At 52.0% G+C, this 22,335-nt stretch overlaps 1 protein-coding gene across 1 annotated transcript in view; it reads right to left on the bottom strand.

Moving 5' to 3' along the window:
- MEGF6 (multiple EGF-like-domains 6) overlaps positions 1–22,335 on the bottom strand; it is a 170,765-nt gene that overhangs the window by 73,152 nt on the left and 75,278 nt on the right. The gene's annotated exons all lie outside the window — the stretch shown is intronic.

Here is a 22,335-nt window from a genome sequence, read left to right as displayed (position 1 = left end):
TTAAAAGTCAACCCGAGGAAGTCACCTGATATCACCTAGTCCACAAAAGGCAATGTTCTACATCCTACTTTGGTTTGAGTATCTACTGAGATCTTGAATGATTTTTAAGAGCCATCTAAGATGCAACTGCTGCCCAGAACCAAGAAGAATAAAGAAAATCAACTTGCACAGAAAGGACAAGGGACTAACAGATCCCATGAGCCTCAAACTCCACGACCCAGAGATCAGAACTAGACTTCCTAACAAAACTATAACCACCACCCAAGCAAACATACGCACACCCATGTTTATTGCAGCTTTGTTCACAATAGCAAAGAGCTGGAAACAACACAAGTGCCCATCAACAAACGAATGGATAGAGAAGCTGTGGTACATTCACACATGGAATACTATGCTGCATTGAAAAACAAGGAACTCATGCAATATTATTCAAAATGGATGACCCTGGAGGACATTATGCTGAGTGAAATATCTCAGTCACAAAAGGACAAATATTACATAGAGCCACTGTTGTAAAATGGGACTGATATCGGGGTTGAGGGAAGAAAGAGAAGGAGGGGAGGAATGACATATACTGCATTGAAAGAGATGAGGGAGAGAACTGTTTAAAAAGGAATATATGATTGGATATTATTGTCATGACAGGAGTCCAGAATGAAGGCTGCACAGTGGAGTGGATTTGGGGGGAGGGATATTATTGCATAACATTATGTTTATTAATGTAATTATTTTTATTTATTAATTATAATTATTAATGTATCTCATTGCATAACAATGAGCGAGTTTTTCTTTTACTTTTCAAGGGGAAGAGTAAATTGGGGGAGTGGGGGTGGGCAGGGAGAAAAGCGCAACAATGAGTGAATGAATGGAAACCCTAAGTTTCTGTAAGCTTTCATTACAATTAATAAAATAAAAAAAGAAATACATGATGCCCAGCTAGCACTGCTGACCACCCTGAAGGGGTCACAATTAGAAGGTCCTGGACAAAGTGCAAGAAACATGTGAACCCAAATTAAAAAACATGCACAGGGCCAGGGTGACGGGTCTACCAGAGACAAATAAAACTCCCAAGACCACAGTCACTTTTCAGTCACCTTTCCAGCCTAGAACAACAACAAAAATCAATCCAGGAAAGCAGCTGATGCTGCCTCAAAAGAGTGGATCACAAAATCACATGACTCGGCAAGTCTGCTGCTGAGAGACTTGAAAGCAGAGGCCCAGACACACGTACACCAGCATTCACTGCAGTGTTACTATTCACAATTGTCAAAATGCAACCTAAATGACCATCAGCAGATGCACAGAGAAATAGAGTGCGGCATAACCACACAGTGGAACACTAAAACCCCAGATGGAGCCAGTTACCGTCGACATACTCTCCATTCATAAGGACCAACACAGCACAGAGTATGTTTACCTGTATGTTGACCAAAGCTCTATTCTTTGTGGAAGCCGACTGCCTCAGTTCTCTCCTGCCAACCATTAGGTTAGCAGTGAACGCTTAGTCACTGCACCACCAGGCCCCACAATGGAGTCTTGCTCAGCCATAAAAAAAGGAATGACATTCTGGTGCGTGCAAAACATGACTGGACCTTGCAAACACTATGCTGAGTGAAATAAGGCAGACACATCCAAGGGCAGGCATGGCTTGTCCTGATTCATGCAATGTCGAGACAGGCAAATCCATGATGAGCGAAAGCTGAGTTGTGTTCACCAGGGCTGGGAGCAGGGGAGGGGGAGGGGGATTGGGGAGTACCTGGTAATGGATCCAGGCCTGCTTTTGGGGGTGATGGAACTGTTTAGGAATTAGGTCAAAGTAGATGCAGAACAACACTATGAAGGTACTTGATGCCATTCAACTGTCCAATTTAAAATAGTGACATTTAAGTTCCGTAAGTTTCATCCCTAAATATATCTATCTATCTATATCTAGATCATCTATATCTATAATCTATATATCTATATGTCTGGTACATTGCAAGGGGACTGGGTACAGTGGATGAAAGAGGTAAGTGGGCAACAATGAATGAATATTTCAAAAAAAACAAAACAAGTGTACTGGTGGAGGGTGAAGGAAGGGAGGCGGTAAAAATGTGCAACACTGAATGAATGAAAAATCTAAATAAATATCTAAAAGTTCAAGCTGCTCTGAAAGAATTGGCTAAAAACAAGGTCCTAGGAATTGATGGCATATCAATGGACATAGTTCAACAGACGCTGCCCTGAATGTGCTCACCAAGTTGTGCCAAGAAATCTGGAGGACAACCGCCCGGCCAACTGACTGGAAGAGATCTATATTTGTTCTGATTCCAAAGAAGGGTGATCTGACAGAGTGTGGAAATTATCTAACAGTATCATTGATATTACATGCAAGCAAGATTCTGCTGAAGATTATCCAAAAAACGACGGGAACAGCATATCAACAGAGAACTGCCTTGATTTAGACGGGGTCGTGGTACTAGGGATAGTAGAGCTAATGTCAGAAGGATCTTAGCTGAAAGCAGAGAATACCAGAGGAACATCTATCTGTGTTTCATTGACTATACAAAGGCATTTGACTGTGTAGATCAAAACAAACTGTGACTGACTCTGAGAAGAATGGAAATCTCAGAACACTTGATTGTGCTTATTGTGAATCCTATACTTGGACCAGGAGGCAGTCATCAGAACAGAGCAAGGAAACACCGCATGGTTCAACATTGGGAAGGGCGTACGCCAGGGATGCATCCTATCTCCATATCTTTTCAATCTGTATGTGGAAGAGATTATCTGGAAGGCTGGGCTCTGTAAGGAGAAGTGTGGCATCAGGATTGGATATAGACTCATCAACCATCTATGTTATACAGATGACACAATCCTGCTTGCTGAAACTGAGGTGGTCCTGAAGCATTTGCTGCAGAAAGTCAAGGACTCAGTCTTCAATGTGGATTGAAGCTCAACAACAAGAAAACAAAGATTCTCACCACTGGGCCGATTGGCAGTATCATGATAGATGGTGAAGAGATTGAGATTGTTCACAGCTTCAGTTTGCTTGGCTCCACAATCAACACTTAACCAGCAGCCAGGAAATGAAAAGACAAATTGCATTAAGAAGAAGAGACATCTCCAAAGTACTGAAGAGCAAAGATGTCAGTCTGGAAACTAAGGTATGCCTGATACAGGCCATGGTCTTTGCAATTACTTGCTATGCATCAGAGAGCTGGAAAATTACTAGGGCTGATAGAAGGAAAGTTAATGCCTTTGAGCTGTGGTGCTGGAGAAGAGTATTGAATATACCATGGACTGCTAAGAGAACAAACAAGTTCATCCTAGGGAGGGTGAAGCCAGGATGTTCCTTGGAGGCAAGGATTCTGAAGCTTTGTCTGACATACTTTGGACATGTTGCAAAGCAGGATCAGTCCTTGGAGAGGGAAGTCATGCTTGGGAGGGTGGAGGGACAGCACAGGAGAGGAAGACCCTCAATGAGATGGATTGATTCAGTTACTGGGGTAACAGGAATAGGTATGTCAGAGACAATAAGATTGGCAAGAGATAGAGCAGGGTTTAGGGCTATTGTACATAGGATGGTTATGAGTCACAGGCAACTCAACAGCACATAACAACAACAACAACATAGCCACCTCAGTTCCAGAGGCTCACCCCTGGGGTTGAGGGGACTGTCCCCTCTTGAGCTGTCAAAAGGAGTGATAGTGGGCAGAGACCTTGGCCAACAGGAAAGGGGAAGAGCTGGGGGGGGGGCATGTGGGAGCAGGTTCTCCCCTGACCGTAAGACAGAGCTGGGATGCTCCACCCACAAAGAGGTTCTCCTGCTGTCCCTACTTTGTGGGAGGAGGTGCCACCATGACTTATAACACTGGATGACACCAACTTTACAGTCTCCACTTCCGAGCTATGCCCCACGTGTGTGCGGAGGGCCGCTCCCAGCAGACCCCTTGTCCCTCACAGCACCGGCTGTGGAAAGGTGATAGGCTTCAGAGAGTCCTGTGTGATGGCTCCAGCCTTGTCTCTGGGAAGTGAGTCTGTGTGTCCCCCATCCTGACACAGGTACACACTCTGGCTGTGTGATTATGCCACCGTGACCCCTCTTTGGACCTCACAGAAGGAGATGGCATGACGGGGGTGGTTATTTCATAGGCTGCAGGGGGCAGCAGTTTGCCCATCACTTCAACTTCCTTTAAGGTAGCCCCATCCCACTCTCCCTTAGTGGGATCTACACAGTGCTGGAAAATGCAACAATCCTTGGAGCACAAATGCCTTCAAGGGGTCTGTCCGCTGCCCCCCCCCACCACCCCCCGCTCCAGCACTCCTGAAGGGTGAGGGACCCTGTCAAGGTTGAGACAAAGCACTACCCAGCAGGGAGGTTCAAAGAAGTCCACCCACAAGGCCTATGAGAGGTGCAGGGGGCCCACACCCAGGCTGGGCTGTGAACTCCTGCCCCACAGACACAGGGGTCCTCTCAATCCCCTCCTCTCTCTTCCTATGGGCACAGTGGGCACAAACAGCAGCAGCTGGCTCTGGCTCGGGTCAGCCCGAGGCCTTCTCGGTCTGTCCTGGCGCCCCAACAGTTCCTGATCTAAGCCCCACCCCCCATCCCCGGACAGCTAGTCTGAGTCCTGCTTCTCCCTCAGGGTGGTGAGGACGGCCCTCCCTCCTCCCTCCAGCTGAACAAGTGGGTTGAGAGAACGGGCTAATCTAGGTCTTGTCCACTTCCTGGGAAACTGTTGGACCAGGGAGGTGGGGCTGCTCAGGAGGGGAGCTAGAGGTCCCCTAGCTCCAACACATCCTACATGGACCCAAAAAAGGCTCTGAGAGAACAAGAAAACAGGTCTTCTCTTGGGATCCTAAGTCTTAGAATGGGTCTCATTGCCCTTCCCATGAATCTTGGTCTCATTGGAGGCTGAAGACCCAAGAAGCTAAGTATTGGGGAACATCAGCTTCTGCCCTGCCTGGAGCTTCTACGGGGCTTCTCAAGACACCAACTTCACCCAAAAGCTCTCAGCCTGGAGGAGCTCGAGGTGAGCACGCACTGACTGAACCTCCCCAGAAAAGAGGGAGTCCAGTTCCACACACTGGGTGGAGAAGGATCCCCAACCCAGGAAGGGGTACATTGTTTGACTGAAGCTCCGACCCCAGGAAACCTCCATTTCCCAACCACCTCTCGCTTCTTCTTATCTCCTGGGAGGAGCTGGAGTTTGGGGAAGGGGGTGGGCCAGCAGGGCCCTAACCTGCACCACCACCGAGAAGCAGGGAGAGTTCCAGATTCAGTAAGTCCACCTGCCTAAAGAATCAAGGGACTCCTGGCCGTACCCTGGAGAGTGGCCCCAGGTTACTCCAAGCAAACCAGCAGCATTGAGGTCTCTGGAGCAGGACAGAAACATCCCCCTATTACAGTGTCACTAGGACGTTCAGGCTGGACTATCTGGTACAATGTCAGGATTAGATTTGTTTTACAGATGAGGAATGTTTACAGGACTAAGCTTCTGAGCTCTGGTGGCCTAGTGGCAAGAAGCTGTACTGCAATCCTAGAGGTACGCAGCTCAAATCCACCAGATGCTCTGCTGGAGAAGGAGGGGCAATCTCCTCCTGTACCAGTCAGATCCGGTTTTATGGTACAGGACTAAGCTTCGAACCAGCAGGGAGAATTGGACCTGGATTAAGATTTTGGTCCCTAAGGACCTTGGTCAAGAAAAGGCATTGAGGGTATATTTCCAGTAGTGGCATTGCTGGGCCAAATAGTATTTCTATTTCCAACATTTTTGGAAAAGTGCCAAACCACCTTCCATAGTGGTTGCACCATTTAACACGCCCACCAGCAGCAAATAAGAGTTCCAATCTCTCCACAACCTCAACAGAATTTGTTTGCTGCTCTGTTGAACTTTGCTGTTGTTACTGGGGTAAGATGGTATCTCATAGTTGTTTTGATTTGTGTCTTTCTGATACCTAGGGCTTTTGAACATTTCTTGACGTGTTTGTTTGCCACCTGAATGTCTTCTTTGATGAAAAATCTATTCATATCTTGTGCCCATTTTGCTATTGGGATGTTTACCTTTTTCTTGTTGAGGTGCTGCAGATGAAAGAGCTATCTAAAAGGAATATATGATTAGGCATTATATGTACAATAACAGTCCAGAATAAGAGGTGTCATTGCAAAGAAGACTGGGGCGGGGGAGGTAATTGTGCAATGATGAATAAATATTCCTTTTTTTAAAAAAAGTGAACTTAGAGAGGGGGAACGGTGTGCAACAATAAATGACTGAAAATCTAACTTCTCTGTAAACTTTCATTAAAATCACAATTAAAATAAAATACAAGGCATTGAGATTGAATAGCATCCAGCTCCTTTCCCGCTATGTGTTTGCCCAGGAACCACAAGAGTTTGGCGACCAGGAAGTCTGTCACCAGGAGCATTTTACCTGTAGGCACTCAAAGCATTTCGTCCAAAGTCCACTCAAGTACAGATGCCTCACTGAACAGAAGAAGAGACTGAGGTTCGGAGTGGTAATTACTAGCCCAAGGCCACACAGCAAGGAGCTGAACTGGGGCTCAAATCTGGCTGACACAAGAGTCTTCCCAGCCCACAGCCTCTCTGAGCCTCTGTCTTGCAGCTCTGAGGGTAAGGTCCGATCAGCTGTGACCCAGTACTGCCAAGAAGCTCACTTTCTCTGAGGCTCTCACTCCACCAGACTTGCTCATGTGAACCCACCTGCCCTGGACCTGGAGGGGGCCACACCCTGTCTGGCCTCACCTGGGGAACCCAGTCCCAGCTCCAGCTCCAGGATTGGCTTTCAAAACCAGCACACACGCTGGCCTGGAGCTGCGCCCACACCTTGGGCCAAGAAGGCCGGCCAGGCCCCAGACCAGCTCCAGTTTACAGCATCAATCCATCACCTCGAGTGGTTTCTGGCTCACCCCACGGACACACACCATCAACCCAGCTTGCAACACCCTGCAAAGCCACCCGTTCTCCGGACTAACATGTTGATTTCCCATCATCCCCACTAGCACGCATGGGCTGCCCCACAGACACTTGCTCCCTGCCTGAACCCCCATTTCCAGAGTGACAGGGGTATGAGAAAACACAGCAGGCTCCCATTCATCCATCCAGTGACTGGGAACCAAGGCCAGGGGGGACACTGGTCATCTTGTCCATGCCCTGTCTGCAGCCAGCCGAGCCAGATAATGATGGCCTTGTCTGACCCTAGGAAACCTCTGAATTCAAAGATCCCCACCTGGCAAGGGCCCTCCCTGCCCTGCTATGGACTCTAGCTCTTGTCCACTGGTCACCTGTGTATCTGAGAGTCCAGGACAGAGGAAATTGCCCCAGAGGGTTTCCAAGACCATAATCTACAGATGCTGACTTCGGTGCCTTCTCTTCTAAGGGGATGGTGGGTTAGAACCACAAACTTTGATGAGTGACTGACTGCTTAACCACTGTGCCACCAGGGTCCTTTCTGTAAAAGTTACACCAAGAGTAAGACTGAGAAAAACTGCATGGATTATGTATGCTGAACTGAAACAGATGAGGGAGAGAACAGTTTAAAAGTGATATATGATAGCGTATTATGATTATCACAGGAATCCAGAATTAATGTTGCATAGTGGAGTGCATTTGGGGTCGGGGGGGTGGGTTGGGGCCGGGGGGATTGCATACCAACGAAGAAGTTTATCTTTTGCTTTTCAAAGAGAGGAGCGAACTGGGGGGAGGGGGGTAAAGAAAAAAGTACAACAATGAATGAATGAAAATCCAAAATCTCTGTAAATGTTACTTAAAATTAATAAAATTTTTTTTAAAAAAAGGTATACCAAGAGAACACAACATCTTCCAGGTGGCATCTCTGGGTGGTGAAAATGGCTTGTGCTGGGGCCACTAATCTAAAGGTCGGCAGTTTGAACCTACCCCAGCAGTGCCGCGAAAGAAAGGCCTGACAAGCTGCTGCCATAAAGATCACAGCGAAGAAAAGCCCAAGAAGCACAGTTGTGCTCTCTCACCACCCCACCAGCAACAAGTGTACTATTTCCATTTATCGCCTGTGTGGAAGGCAGTGGTAGAATCTCGCTTTCCATTTGGGAGAGCCGGGTTCAGTTCCCAACCAGGGCCCCGTATAGCTGTCAGTGGAGCGGAGGCTCACGGTTGCTGTGTGACCCTGTCTGTAGGTAGAATGTTGTGCAGCTCATTCAAAGACCATGTCTCTCTCAGTGCCTATCTACCAACAGTTTCAAGAATGAAAGATGGACTATCTCACCCGCGTGATTGATGACCTCGGAAACCCAGTCGGGGGTCAGCGAGGAGATGACTCCAAGTGGACAGCAATGAGTGACTGAGGGAGTGAGTTGTGTAGAAGAGGGTTTCAATAGAAATTCTAGACCAAGACAGATGTGGAAGAAAGGGCTGGCAATCGAGTTTTGAAAAATCAGTCCACGAACGGCATCTAGATGCCCTAGAAGCCTGTTCAGGCTCTCAGCGTGTTCTAGGTCCTTCTCTTCCGTCAGCCAGTCGCCTCTACTCTTGAAGAGAATGCCTAAGGCTCTCAGGATGAAGGAACATGTCCAAGTCCTTAAGACCAGCAAGGTGGGGCTCAGGTCAGGACACAGCTTCCTGTCCGTCCCAGGAGGGGGGCGGGGTGTCTATGTCCTGGAGAGGTCTCGGGTACAGCCTCAGGGGCAGCTCCAGCCCTAAGCATGCTGCAATGAAACCAGTCCAAAGGGGTTTCCCAAGTACGAGGTGATGGTCCTCCAGGTCAAAGTCAAGTCAGTTTCATGCCAGAGATCAGGCAGGGGTTCTAGTCTGGTTCCCATCCCAGCCAAGGGGGCTCTGCTTCTTGCTGGTGGGGAGCCAGGGTAGGGTCAGATAGGGGCCAGCTCTCAGCAAGTTGCACCCTCCTTGAAGAGACTGTTCAGGTGACCCCTGATTCTGTGAGATGAACCAGAATCTCCCTCCAGCCCGAATCTTGCAGAGGTCCCCTGGACACCACTCCTCCTTGGCTCCTCATTTCCTTTTATTTTTAAAATGTCCAAGAGTTGTCTATTTAGGGCTGCTTCAAGCTGAATTTGACATGAACAAAGCAGAGTCGCCTCAAGGGAGAACAGGCATTGGCAGGTCGCCCACACAGGATCCTTTCTCTCACCTGGGCCTGGAGTGAGGTGGGGGTTCTTCATCCCTCCCCCCCAGCCCAGCCCCACCTATACTCAGCAGGCCCCAGGGGAAAGGGGGGCTCCAGGTGGTTTCTGTCATCCCAACGAAGGGAACTGAGGCAAAGGCCAGGAAGAGGGTGGTGTGGGGTTGCTGGTCCTGGGAGCTGATGGAGGACTCTGTAATCACCTGACACTGTCTTTCCTTCTCTCAGGGGCTCCCGGCCCCCATATCTCCCATCTCCAAGGCGCTGGTAGGCCTCAGTCCCTCAGCTCCATCCCCATATGCCTGCTGGCCACAAGAACACAGGAAAGGCCCATGTTTTCTGCACATCTCGGGCAGAGCAGACTCCTTACCCGGCCCCCCGCCACCACAGTGAACAGCTGCCCACAGCCCAGGGGGGCCACCTTCCTGTGAAGTTGGGCTCCAGGTCACTGCAGAGAAAGAAGCTGGGAGACCCAGGTGCCAGGCTCATCCTGGCATTTGGGGGCTCGCTCCCACACTCACACACCCTCCTCTCCTCTCCCTCGTCCTCAACTGCTCTCTCATCCTTTTCTCCAGGGAATTTCCCCTGTTTGTTTTTCTTTTACTGACAGCCGGCCAAGGACTGGGGGCCAAGTGGCAGGGTCTGCCTGAGTTGGCAAAGGCTCCTAGCCCGGAGGGAGCACGGATCCTCAAAGGATGGTGGGCATGTTTATGGGGCCCTGGCTTGCCCAGCCCAGGTGGGCTCCCTGCCCAGCACCCCAGCCTCCACCAACCACACCCTCCCAAACTCAGCTCCAGGCTTTCCACCTGGGTTGTCCCCTGTCTGCTCCCTGGGGACCACGACCCCCATCGGGAGCTCTCCAGTCACATTCTAGGCTGGGATGGGGGACCACATGTACCCCCTCAGGTGTGGATGGATCATGCCAGGTTCCCTAGGAGTTGGGTCTCCATCAGGATCTCCCCATTACTCCCAGGACATGCTGTTTTCCTGGAGTGACCCCCCTGCTTGGGACACCTTAAGGGCTGCAAAAGGAGGCAGCTCAACGGGCTGAGGAAGGGGCAGTCGGGGTGCAGGGAGTCCTACCTTTGCAGGTCTTGCCGTCCCCCTGCAGCTGGCGGCCAGGGGGGCACCGGCAGTAGAAGCCCCCCACGGTATTGCAGCACCGGCCCTCGCAGCCCCCATTGGCAGCCTCACACTCATTCACATCTGCGAGGGGAGAGGACAGTGAGCAGTCGGCCTCGAAGGGAAGGACAGTCACAACAGCGCAGCACCCAGGAGCTGTGGGCAAACCCCACTCTTTCCAGCAAACTCCCTAAGGGCAGAGGGACCCCGGCTGGCTCATCCCACAGCCCCAGAACCCTGAGATAGGCTCCATACAGTGAAGTGCACTGCAAGCATTCAAGGTTTGTAAAAACTCCATCTGAGTCTAGCCTGGCGGCTTGTCCCTTGTCACAGCAGTTGGCCCTGCTGGCACGAGTCCCCTGAGAGCACCCTGTGTGCTCTGTGCCTGGTGTCCAACCTAGGGTTGATTTTCTAGGAAAAAAGAGGTTCCTCCAGCTCAGAAACAGGAAGCATCTCACTCGTCAGCCCTAGACCTGGCTGCTGAGTTCAGCTGCACCTGTAACAGAGAGGGGACCCCAGGTCTAGTCCCCCTTGAGGAAGTGTAAGATCCAACATCATTCATGAAATACTGTGGGCAGGACAGCAGAAGCCCCCGGAGGAACAGAGACAGATGCAGGAGGAGGGGGCAAGGGCCAACCACCATAAGCTGGGAAACCAGCCTGACAAGCCCAAGCCCAAGCCCTGCTGTTCTCTGCCCAGGTCTCTGGGCTCTTGGACTCCGCCTGCAGCTAGGTACGAGGTGGGCCAGCCACCCCTCTCATCCTGTGCTTGGGAAGCTGGCTGGCTTCGAGACTGGCACTGTGGGCGGGAGCAACAGGAGACCGAGGCGGAGAGACACTGGATCAGAGTTCTGTGCCCTCACCCCTGCCCAGGTCTGCCCTCACAGACTTGTGCTTACCAGTAGTTAAAGGGGACTGGAGGAAGTCGCAGTGGGCCAGCCCCTGGTGCCCCAGCCCTGCCACCAGCTCCCCAGGAAGCTCTGTGCCCTTCGATCCCCCAAGACCTAAGCATCCCAGGCCATGTTCCTGAACAGCTCGGGCCTTTCACTCTGCACTTCGTGAGGGAACAAGGGGTGGGAGGGCCCCTAGAAGACGCTCGGAGCCCGAGAGTCTCACGGGAAAGGCCAGACGGCTCAGGATCGCTGGAATGTAACCCCCAGCTGGTCCTGCTGAGGTTAGTGTCGGGGATTTTCTGGGAATTCTTGGAGAGTTACGCAGGGTTAGACAAGCTCCTGGCTCCGTCCCAGGGTCAGAGCCTGGGACGCTCAGGCGCGCTCCAGCCAGCCCAGTGGAAAAGCCAGAGCAGAAGGCCAGCTGTGTGGACCAAGGGGCCACGGTCACATCCTGACACGGGGGCTGTGGTGACCAGGAAGCGAGAAGCACAGCTCCGTGCAGACCAGCTGAATGGGAGACTGAAGTCACTATCCCAGCTGCTAGCCCAGCAGGGCCCCCGACACTAGGACCTGGAAGGTCACACTCAGGGCGGGTGCTCAGACCCATAAGAGAGCAGGAGGGTCTCTACCGAGCTTCCAGGACTCTGTTGGAGTCCACACCCACAGAAGCTCTGCTCCCATGTGGGCCCTGTCACTGCAGGAGTGTCACCCAGCTGCTCCACTCGAGGCTTTCGGAGGCATTTTGGGGTGCCCAGAGCATGCATGCACCCCTCTCCCCATAGATCAATACCATGCCTCCCTTGCCCCCTTAACCCAGACAGAGTCTGTCTACACCAGGTGAACATCCTTCAGCCTGGGGATTGACACCTAGTTTCGGGTGTGCATGTCAGAGTCACAGGAAAACCTTAGCGAACGCTAAGTGACCATTACACACAATGGGCTCCAGCAGAGGGGGGCGTACTAGGCACCCACAGGCCCTACCCACTCTAGATGACTCAGAACTGAGAAGAGGTGGCCTCACCTAGTGTTTCTTCTATCACTGGGGCTAGGGTTGAGGAGTCAGGGGCAAAGAGCAGAGACAGGTCAGCATAGGCCTCTGAGCATCTGAACACACGGCCAGCTGCAGGGGTGCAGAAGTACAGGGTCTACCAAGCTGGGCAGTGGGCAGCACAGGCCTCAATGGGGTGATGTGGGAGGAGATTAAAGGGTTGCAGGGAAGGGAAGAGGGAGCCTTTCCAGTAAAGCATCCTCGATGCTGGGAAAGACAGGTTAACAGATCTTTCCAAAGATCTGAGAGACTGGAAAACAGGGGTGTAAACAGGTTAAGTGCAAGACAATGCACACTGCAGTATCAAACGGCACAGGTGCCCTGAACACAAGAATGGATCGGTATCCTGGTACGTGCACACAGTGGAGAATTCCTCAAGAAAGATCACTCAGGAGGGCTGAGCCAGCCCTGGGGAAGGGGTCTTCCTAGGAAGGTGGTTTTCTCTGGGAGCAGGACAGCCCAGAGAAGGCACTGAAGGCCCATCCTTCCCTGTCGCTTCTCAATCTGCAAACCTGTTCCCCTCCCAGGAACACTGAGTTTGGGAGGAGGTGGGTGGCATGACAGCACTGGCCTCTTTGCCCACTCCCTGGCCCCAGTGTCTCAGAGAGAACCCTCCCCACTCTGCCTGCTCTGGCTGGCTGGCTCAGGGGCCCCAGGGGAGAGGTGGGCTTGAACCAGTTTGGATGGGGGGGTGGTCTGCTGTCTTGGGGATCAGCATGACCCAGGGCGTCTTCTGTTGCTACAGCCCCTCCCTGTCCCCAGCTGCCTCTCCCCAGCCTCGGGCCTTACTCAGGTCCTTGGGGGTGAGGAGGTCCCCATACCCATGTCCTTGAACAAAACCAGCATGTGCATGCAGAGTGTTCTATCTCCTACCAGGTCTGATGCCCAGGTGTGGCAGAGTCTCCCTTGGGCCACCCTGCAGGCATATCCAGGGGGCCCAGCAAAAGAGGCTAAGGGGCTTATTGTAGCCACCCCTTTGCCACGCAGCCCCCTCAACCATGCCCAGTGTGGTGGGGATCCCTCAGGTGCAGGAATCTTGCTGGAGGCTCCCCTTTAGTTGCCTGTGAGCCTTTAATACCCCAATAAGCCCTGACCTGCCGCCACACCCCTGAGCAGAGCCTGTCTGGTTTTCCAGCTTCCCCAGGGCACAGACTCCGGCGCAGTGCTGGCGTGGAGCCAGCCTGTGATCCCTGTTTCTCACAGGACGTCCTCTGGAATTACATCTACCTGGGTGGATTACCTGTGCAAACCCCAAACATGCAGACAATCGCCCAGGAAGGCAGGAGGGGGACAGTCCAGACCCAGGAGCAACTGTAGGTTCCACCAGAGGACCATGTTCTCAGTAGAACATGGTGGCCAGCAAGGAGCCCGTCCATAGCCAGCCTCAAGGCAGAGGCCCACCGCGCCCCTACATGTGGGAGCCCAGGAGCTGGTCTAGGTGGGGCCCCTGTGGGCAGCTCTTGTATATGACTGGAAACTGAGAGCCAACCCCCCAAGCCAGGAAGATGAGCAATCGATCTAGCAGTGAGTGGAATGGCCCCCAAATCCTTCTCCCTTTTGGGCTGGGGTACTCAGATCTCCAAGTTTGGATGGGAAGTCCAGGACTGCCCAGTGGGGTTCTGGGTGGCTCCTGGCCACAACTAGGCCCAGGGCTTGTGTAGCAAGTACCCCCACTGGATACTTCTAGACTAATCCATTAATTACCACAGACAGGGGTACAGGATACCCTGGAGCCAAATTCCAGCAGTGTCTGCCCTCTTCCCATCCTCCGACGTTGACCAGCCAGCCTCCCCCACAGACCTGGAATTCCAGCTCCAGCTGTCATCTGAGAGCAGGAATTTCACTTGTGCACCGTTGTGCCCAGCAGCCACCCCAGGGCCGACTTTCAAGGGAGTCTGGGGGCTTCATAGAGCCCCAAAGCCTATAAACTGGACTCCGATCCCTCCAGCTCACATCAGGGGAGCCCTGAGCCCCAGAGGGGCAGGTGGTTCAAGGTCTATCCTGAGCCTGCTCCCCCCAAAGCAGAAACTGGAAGACAAGAAGGTTTTGCCCACCAGAAGTGGGTTCCCCAAGACCTTGGTTTTTGGGTAACTCACTCAGAAGCACTGCCCCCCCCCAGTGTGTGGAGAGTAGCTTCCCTGAGGTCTCCCAGGAGTCATTCAGGGAGATTTGCTCTCATGCTCATGTTCTAGAAAGAGCTGTAGTGTTAGTGGTTGCTGGTTCCCTGAGCCAGGTCTAGAGAAGTACAGACGCTATTCTCAGAGGCTGCACCCCCATCTTCTCTTTCTCACCGATCCTCAATCTCAGGGTCCTCTCTTTATTCCTACCTGTAGGTAAAGGTACAAGCTGGCCAGGGAGAGAGATCAGATGGAGAATGGGGCCGGGGAGCTGACAGATTTCTCACTATCACTGCCCTGAAGAAGGCTTGCCTGCCTCAGAAAGCTCACCAGAGTCACAGCATAGTGGTTCCATCCCAGGTATCTACCCAAGAGAAATGCAAATAGAGAACCGGTAACAGCAGTCAAGAAATCAAAAGATGTTGCATTTGAGAAAATCTGAGGTCAAGGATCATGTCAGAGTGCTAAAGAGCAAGGATTTACATTTAAAGACTAAGGTGCACCTGATGCAAACCATGGTGTTTTCAAATGCTTCGTACATATGTAAAATGTGGATAGTGAATAAGGCCGGCCGGAGGAGGCTCGATGTCTTTGAGTTGTGGTTTTGGAAAAGAGTACTGACTATCCCATAGACTGCCAAAAACCAAGCAAACCTGTTTTAGGAAAAAACACACCAAGGCTGCCCTTTAGAGGCAAGGATGGTGAAACTCCTTCTCACATTTTTGGCATGTTATCAGGAGCAGCCAGTGCTTGGGAAAGGACATCATGCTTAGGAAGGTGGAGGGTCAGAGGGAGACCTTCCAAGATGGATTGACCCAGTGACCTTAACAATGGGCTTGAGCGTATCAGAGAGGATGATGATAGGACAGGACAGGGCAAGGTTCAGAGCCGTTGTCCACAGGGTCTCCATGAGTCACAGTAGCCTCAACAGCACATAACTACAAGAATGGTGAATTGGCAAGAAGGGGGAAGACGAGTCCCCAGAGCAGATGACCCCAGACGATCAGCTGGGAAGGTGCCTCACATGTGGAGAAAGGCTACCCAGCAAGAGTTAGAATTCAGAGGCTAAGAATTCCCTCCTCCTGTGTCACCCCAAAAGGCTGAGGCTGCCCCTCCAAATCCCAGCGAGGCAAAGCAGAAGCTAGTTGTGGAGAAGGCCTAGGGTGGGGAAGAGGAAGCCCAAGAGGCTACCAAGTTGCTTAGGGGGCAACATCCCATGGGGACTCCCTCTCTAGCAGGACACAGCTGGCACTGCCCATCTCTCTCTACAGGAATGTCCCAGAGCCCAGGCTCTCCTTCCCCAGGGGGCAGTGGGACAGTCAGAGCTCCCTGTGTCAGCTGCTATGCGGGGCTGGCATGCCTGTTCAGCCTCCTATGTGGACCCGGCTTGGCACCCACTCTGAGCGGGCAGGGCTGGCATATGTCCCCTAGTCCAGGCAGTCACCTTTCCCCACACCCCAACACATGCTGGGGTTTGGGACCCTGTGACAGGGAAACAAGCTCTGATGGAGGTCCTTGGGGTAAAGAGACAGAGTTCTGAGCCAGCCACAGGACACAAGGGCTGAAGGATGGGGCTCTGGGTCAGGAAAGTAAGAATGGGCAGTGGAGGGTAGGCCAGAGGAAGCACTGAGGCCTCCTGGACAGGGACGGGGCAGAGCAGCAGAAAGGGTGGTTAAGGGAGGGATGTTGACCTTGACCTAAAGTCACGGGCCATCCACCTGGACGGAGGCCGGAATCCCCTCTCCATAGCAAGAGGTGGTGGTGCTTCCTGGTGCTGCTACAGCAACTACAAGCTATGTGGCTGGAAACAACACAAATATATTCTGACATGTCTAGAGCCCAGATGTCTGGAAGCAGTATCAGGAGATCAACATCAACATGTCGGCAGACCCATGCTCCCTACATGGCACTAACAGAAGTATATCTACGTCCTTGCCCTTTTCAGCTTCTAGAGGGCAATGGTGGCACAGCAGGGGAGTCGTTTAGTGTTTAGCTGCTAACCAAAAGGATAGCAGTTCAAATCTACCTTGGGAGAAAGAGGAGGCATTCTGCTTGCATTTAGATTTATAATCCAATGGAGGGTCGCCTTGACTCACAATCAACTTGATGGCAATGAGGAGAGGACACCTGCACTCCGTGGCTCACAGTCTCATCACTGGAACCCCAGCTTCCATCCTCTGCTGTGATTGCATTAGGCCCACCCATCTCCAGGTCCTCAAGCCCAGGTCATCTGGAGTCTTTGCCGTGTAAGGTCATGGTTCTGAGCCCCAGGATTAAGACAGGTAAGGGAGGCTACAGCACCGGCTCATCGGCTCCCTAGACCCCGCATCTTAGCCTCTGAACTTCCTGGGTGGACCCTTGCCAAACAGTCTGGGGAGCTGACAAGGAGTGAGTTGCTCTCTACCTGGACTACCCTCCCCAGTTCTAGACCCTAAATCTGCCCTCCTGCTCAGGGTGTGGGAGAAGACAGTGGGAACCACTCCATACAGACCGCATCCTGGGCCCAGGTGGGTCAGCACCCTCTGTCCACCAGATCGGCCATGGTGGGCATGGAGGAGGGGCGAGCACAGGTATCACTGCCCTGGCTCCCACCCCCGTGGAGCTGCTGCTGTGGGCTGGCAGGTCTCTGCACACACGATGGCTGCTCCCAGAGTCTTCTCCTGCAGGCTCGCTGATGGAAGCAGAGCCCCACTGTTAAGTGACCCCTGGGCTGACCCAGGGATGGCTCATAAGCACATGTCCCAAAGATGACCCATGAGCTCTGATCTGAGACCACCACTGGGGCACAAGGGCTGAGACTGGCCCAAAGGCATGCACGGGTTCCAAGGAGACACAGGCACGAGTTAGGGCTTGAGGGCGAAGGACTCGGGTTCAGCCCTGGCTGGCTCAGCCTCTCTTTGACCCTGGGTGAACTTGGCCAGTAGCAAATCCTCCCAGGCCTGGGTTTCCTCATCTCTGAACTGCAGATGGAACTTCATGGTGGGAGGACAGCTGGGAACATCAAACAGAACTGCTCATGGAGATTAGCACCCTGGAGTGATAATGACTACAGGCTGCAATCGGGATGGAGCTAAGCATATTTGGGTCAGAAAAGTGACCAGTTGGAGCCAAGGTCCCTTGTCCTCCTCCATGGCTACCAGGAGGCCCTGCTAGCTAGATTAGCCAAAGGGAGCAGACTTCCCAAGGGCTGAGCAGTGTCCCCAGGCTCACCGCCCCCAACATGCCCCTAGCTCAGGGCTGCCAGACCAGCACTCGCCTCAGCTTGTTCCTGAAGCTCCCGGGCTACATTCCCCCTGGGGTTAAGGGCCAAGTCTGAGCTCTGTGGTTCCCGTGAAGCCTCTGCCAGGCAGGGTGGGACCAGGGCTGACAGCCAAAGGCAGAGCCTCACCCCTGCCCCTGGCGGAGGAAGCAAGCCATCCTCCCGAGTATCCCTCAGAGCAAAAATTAGCCCTAACCTGTCACCAGCTCACTACCCAAGGGGCACTATTACCTCCAAAAAGCTGTCACCACACTGCCCAGTGAGGGTCCCTATCTGGGAGAACCCAGGCCTTGTGAATCTTTAAGCTTGGCCACCTCTCCAGGGGAGCCCGGGCCTCGAGAATCCCCAGGCTTGGCTACCCTTCCTGGGGAGCCCCAGCTTTAGGAATCTTCAAGCTTGGCCATCTCTCCAGGGGAGCTCTGGCCTGGAGAATCCCCAGGCCTGGCTAGGCTTCCAGTCCTCCCTCCTCACAGGACTGGTGGGAGGCCAGGCCAGGCCAGTGTCTGCAGCCAGCAGAGCCCCTCTTCAAGATACCCCGAGTACAAGGACGTCACCGGTCAGCCGGGCGGGGCTCTGCACTCCTAGACAGAGTGGCCCCTCGTGACCTGGCTGACAGATGACTTCAGCCAGTGCTGACAGCTGTCCTATGAGTCTGTGTACTGTGCTCTACTCCAGTTAGGATGAGACCTGCAAGAGGCATCCCAGGGTCAAAAACAAGGGCAGCTGGGTCCCACGAATAAGCTAGAGTCCCTTAAGGAGCCTGTTGGCCAGCTGTGGGACTGAAGTCCATGCCCTCGGCCCACTGAGATGCCCAGGAACTCTGTGGTTCAGGAAATACCACTCTCCCTTTACCAAACTTTATTAAGTAATGATGTCAGTTTGAGGACTAAGGTGGGTCTGATTCAGGCCATAATGTTTCCAATCACTTGCCATGCATCTGCGAGCTGGGCAGTAAATAAGGATGACAGAAGAAGAATTAGTCTTCTCCATATTTCCTTTCAAGGAGGGAGGCCCAGCTATGTAAAACCAATCTAATAAATCTATCTTTACTTTTAAACTTTTTTTAAAATAAGAGAAGAATGATTGACACCTTTGAGCTGTGGTGTTGGAGAAGAGCACTGAAAATTCCATGCACGGCCAAGAGAACAAACAGATATGTCTTGGAGCGGGTGCAGCCAGAGTGCTTTTTGGAGGCAAGAATGATGAGGCTTCACCTCACATACTTGGGGCATTTTGCTAGGAAGGGCTATTCCTTGGAGAAGGACATGATGTTGGGAAGGATGGAGGGCTGGTGAAGGAGAGGAAGACCCTCAACTAGGTGGACTGACACAGTAACTGGTGCGGATTGACATGGGCTCCTGTGTGTCAGGAAGTGTGAGGATGGTGCAGGATAAGACAGGGTTCAGATCTTTTGTTCACAGAGTTGCTATGATTCATGCTCAACTCGACGGCACCTAACAACAACAACAACAACAACACTAACTTTACAGAGCTTGGCGCAGTCACCATCACATCCAGAAATGTGCACCCAGATGGAACCCTCTCCCAGAGGTGTGCAGGTGAAAGTGGGGGAGTTTCCTGTACAACAATCCACCTTGAGGCCCCGGCAGACCTCAGGGCCGCAGGGCTTTCGGTCTGTTTCCATCTCCACACCCTGGAAGGCCCTGCAGTCTCGGCAACTGGAAGCTGACAAGCCCCTTGAACACAGGAAAACACTCTCAACCCAACATGATCACAGCAAGTCTGAGGGTCAAAGAGATTATGATTCAGAGGAGGGAAGCTGAAGTCATGAGGTTGTGTTAGAAGTGACTCCAGAGATGTATATGTGACCCTGACAGTACACACAGGACCGAGGACATCATAAAATACTATCCCCAACAAGCTTGACAGTTGTGGTGCCGTATTTCTCAGGGACTTGTGCTGCTAACTCAAATGGCAAACCTCAGACAGTTTGAATCCATCAGCATTTCAGGGGAAGAAAGATGGGCCATTTCCTGCAGTACCCTTTACAGCTAACACAAAGGAGAAGCATTTCCACTCAACGGCAAAGACAGAGAGAGGGGGTAGGTAGAACACTTCCCCTCCCATAGACAAGTCTTGGAGAAGGCGCAGCCAGAATGTTCCTTGGAGGCAAGAATAATGAAGCTTCGTCTCACACTATTAGGGTGTGTTGCCAGCAGAGGCGATTCCTTGGAGAGGGACCTCATGCTTGAGAAGGTGGAGGGATGGCAGAAGAGAGGAAGACTCTCAATTAGGTGGATTGACACAGTGACTTCAGTGATATGCAGGATGGCACAGGACAGGACGGGGTTCAGATCTGTTGCTTATAGGGTCGCTGTGAGTCATACTCAATTCAGTGGCACCTAAAAACTACAATAACACAGCCAGCCATACTCTAATCCCAGGAATTGATGGATGTGTCAGGTTACACAGCAAAGGGGGATTAAGGCTGAGGAAGGAATTAAAGTTGTTCATCAATTGACTCTGAGATTGGCAGAGTGTCCTTGTTTATCTGCATGGTCCCAATTTGATCACAACCCACTGCCTCTGAGTTTAGTCTGCTCGTAGTGGTTCTTCCTCAGGCTTCCAAGACTATAAATCTTAACAAGAAGAGATGCCTCATTGTGCCCCGCCCCAGGAGTGGCAGGTAGATTTGAACCACTGACCTCTTGGTTAACAGAATCAAAAAGGATCCTTAAAAACAATGAGGTAGAAGAAGAGAAAGGTGCCAGGTTGTTGACTTTGAGGATGGTGGGAGGGTTGGGGGTGGGAGGATCCAGAATCAAGGAACACAGGCAGCCTCTAGACACTGGAAAAGGTAAGGACATAGATTCCCCCTTTGTGGTGGGTGGTTGATGCTGTCGAGTGAACTAGCTCTGATCTTACGTGTAACAGGATGAAACACTTCCCGGGCTTGTGCCATCCTCACCATCATTGCTACGTCTGAGCCCCCCGTTATAGCCAGCATGTCACCACGTCCCATGAAGGTTTCCCTGGTTTTGCGGACCCTCCACTTTACTAACCATGGCTCCTTTTAAAAAAAAACACAACTTTATTATTATTTGTGTGTATAGATACTGTCAAATCAGATCTGACTGCTACAGGAGGAGATTGTCCTTCCTTCTCCAGCAGAGCACCTGGTGGACTCAAACCATGTACTTCTGGGATTACAGTACAGCTTCTTGTCACTAGGCCACCAGAGCCCACTGGCTCCTTTTTTTAGAAATTGGTATCTCCTGTTTGATGATCCGTCCAAAATAAGTGAACTAGAGCCTCACCATCTTCAATTCCAAAGAGCATTCTGGCTCTCCTCCCTCCAAGGAAGACTTGTTCATTCTTCTGGAAGTCCAAAACTGAGCACAGCCCTGACCAGTGCCTTGACTTCTGGCTTCCAAGAGATGATAAATCATGTGTTGTTTCAAGCCACTTAGTTTGCGGCAACTTGTCAAGGCAGCAATAGAGCGTGAATACAGTTACACAGAATGTATTATCTTTACAATTGAAGGGGGGTGGTGGTAAGAAACTCACTTATTTAAAGAAGCATGCTGTTTGTAGTCCAAGTGCGGCCCAGCCTTGGCCCCTGGACCAGCAGCAGGGCGGCGATGCTGGGCTCTCCTGGGGAGAAGTTTACTGGGGTATGTCTGTCTGTCTAAGCAAGCCCAGCTCCAGGGCACGCCCGCCTTTCTGGGCGGCTATCTCTTCTCCTGCTCCTCAGAAGTCCCGCCAGCCTGGGGCAGCCTGCACATTCCAACCCTCCTTCGCATCAGCCCAGCCCACCGCAGCGCCAGGCAGCAGTTCATGCCTCCATCACTCATTCATTCTCTTATCAAGTGCTCGCGAAAGGTCCAGCCAGCTGACACAAGAGGAAAAGTGGCTGTGTTCTCTGAGGCAAACAAAAGGCAGCCTTGGAGCAGAATACATGGGTGGAGAGAGGATCCCAAGAAGCCCACCCCGAGGTGTGAGGGTTTAGGGCTTGAGCACAGAGGGGAGCATCAGGGAATGCTTCCTGGGAGAAGCATCTCAGGCTAAAGCTGCTCAGACACAGTCTCAGGAAACCAGCAGGTGCCGCCACCACAGTGTTGTGCTTCTACATTGCTTTAAGGAGAGTGAATGCTGAAAGGCAAGCCCTACATTGCGCGCCCTTGGAAATAGTGCCAACGCCCAGACCTTTCCGCAAAAGAAGGTTTTGCAATGCAGCTACCACCACCCTCTCCTCCTGCCCTGGTTTGACAGGCCTTGACAATTCAAACAAATCTGGCTTGGTTACAGAGAGGCATTCTCCTCTAGATTCTGAGTCAAGGATTGTTTCCTTGGCATCTTCACCTACTTGGACAGCAACCAAGCTGTTGTGATCCCATATCGCTCCCTGGTGGCAATTCTAGACACTGTCTGACCAATTACTGCCCTACCATCCCTGTCCTTCTCCAGCCCAATCCTGTTCACACCACCCTCCTGTCCTTCCTTCTCTCTCCAGGAATGCCCATTCTCAATCTGTTTCTTGTTGTTGTTAAGTGCTGTCAAGTCGAGTACAACCCTTAGCGACCCTATAAACAATAGATCTGAACCCTGTCTTATCCTGTGCCATCCTCACACTTCCTGACACATAACAACCCATTGGTGCAGTCATTGTGTCAGTTCACCTGGTTGAGGGTCTTAATCTCCTTTGCTGACCCTGTGCCTTTCTGAGCATCATGTCCTTCTCCAAGGAATAGCCCCTCCTAGCAACATGCTCAAACTATGAGGCATCTTTGCCTCCAAAGAGCAATCTGGCTGCACCCTCT

This window comes from Elephantulus edwardii, unplaced genomic scaffold, assembly GCF_000299155.1.
Source record: "Elephantulus edwardii isolate Elephantulus edwardi_28Jun2011 unplaced genomic scaffold, EleEdw1.0 scaffold00045, whole genome shotgun sequence".
Taxonomy (NCBI): Eukaryota; Metazoa; Chordata; class Mammalia; order Macroscelidea; family Macroscelididae; genus Elephantulus; species Elephantulus edwardii.
The sequence above is the reverse complement of the archived record's forward strand: the minus strand, read 5'-3'. Positions and strand labels throughout refer to the sequence as shown.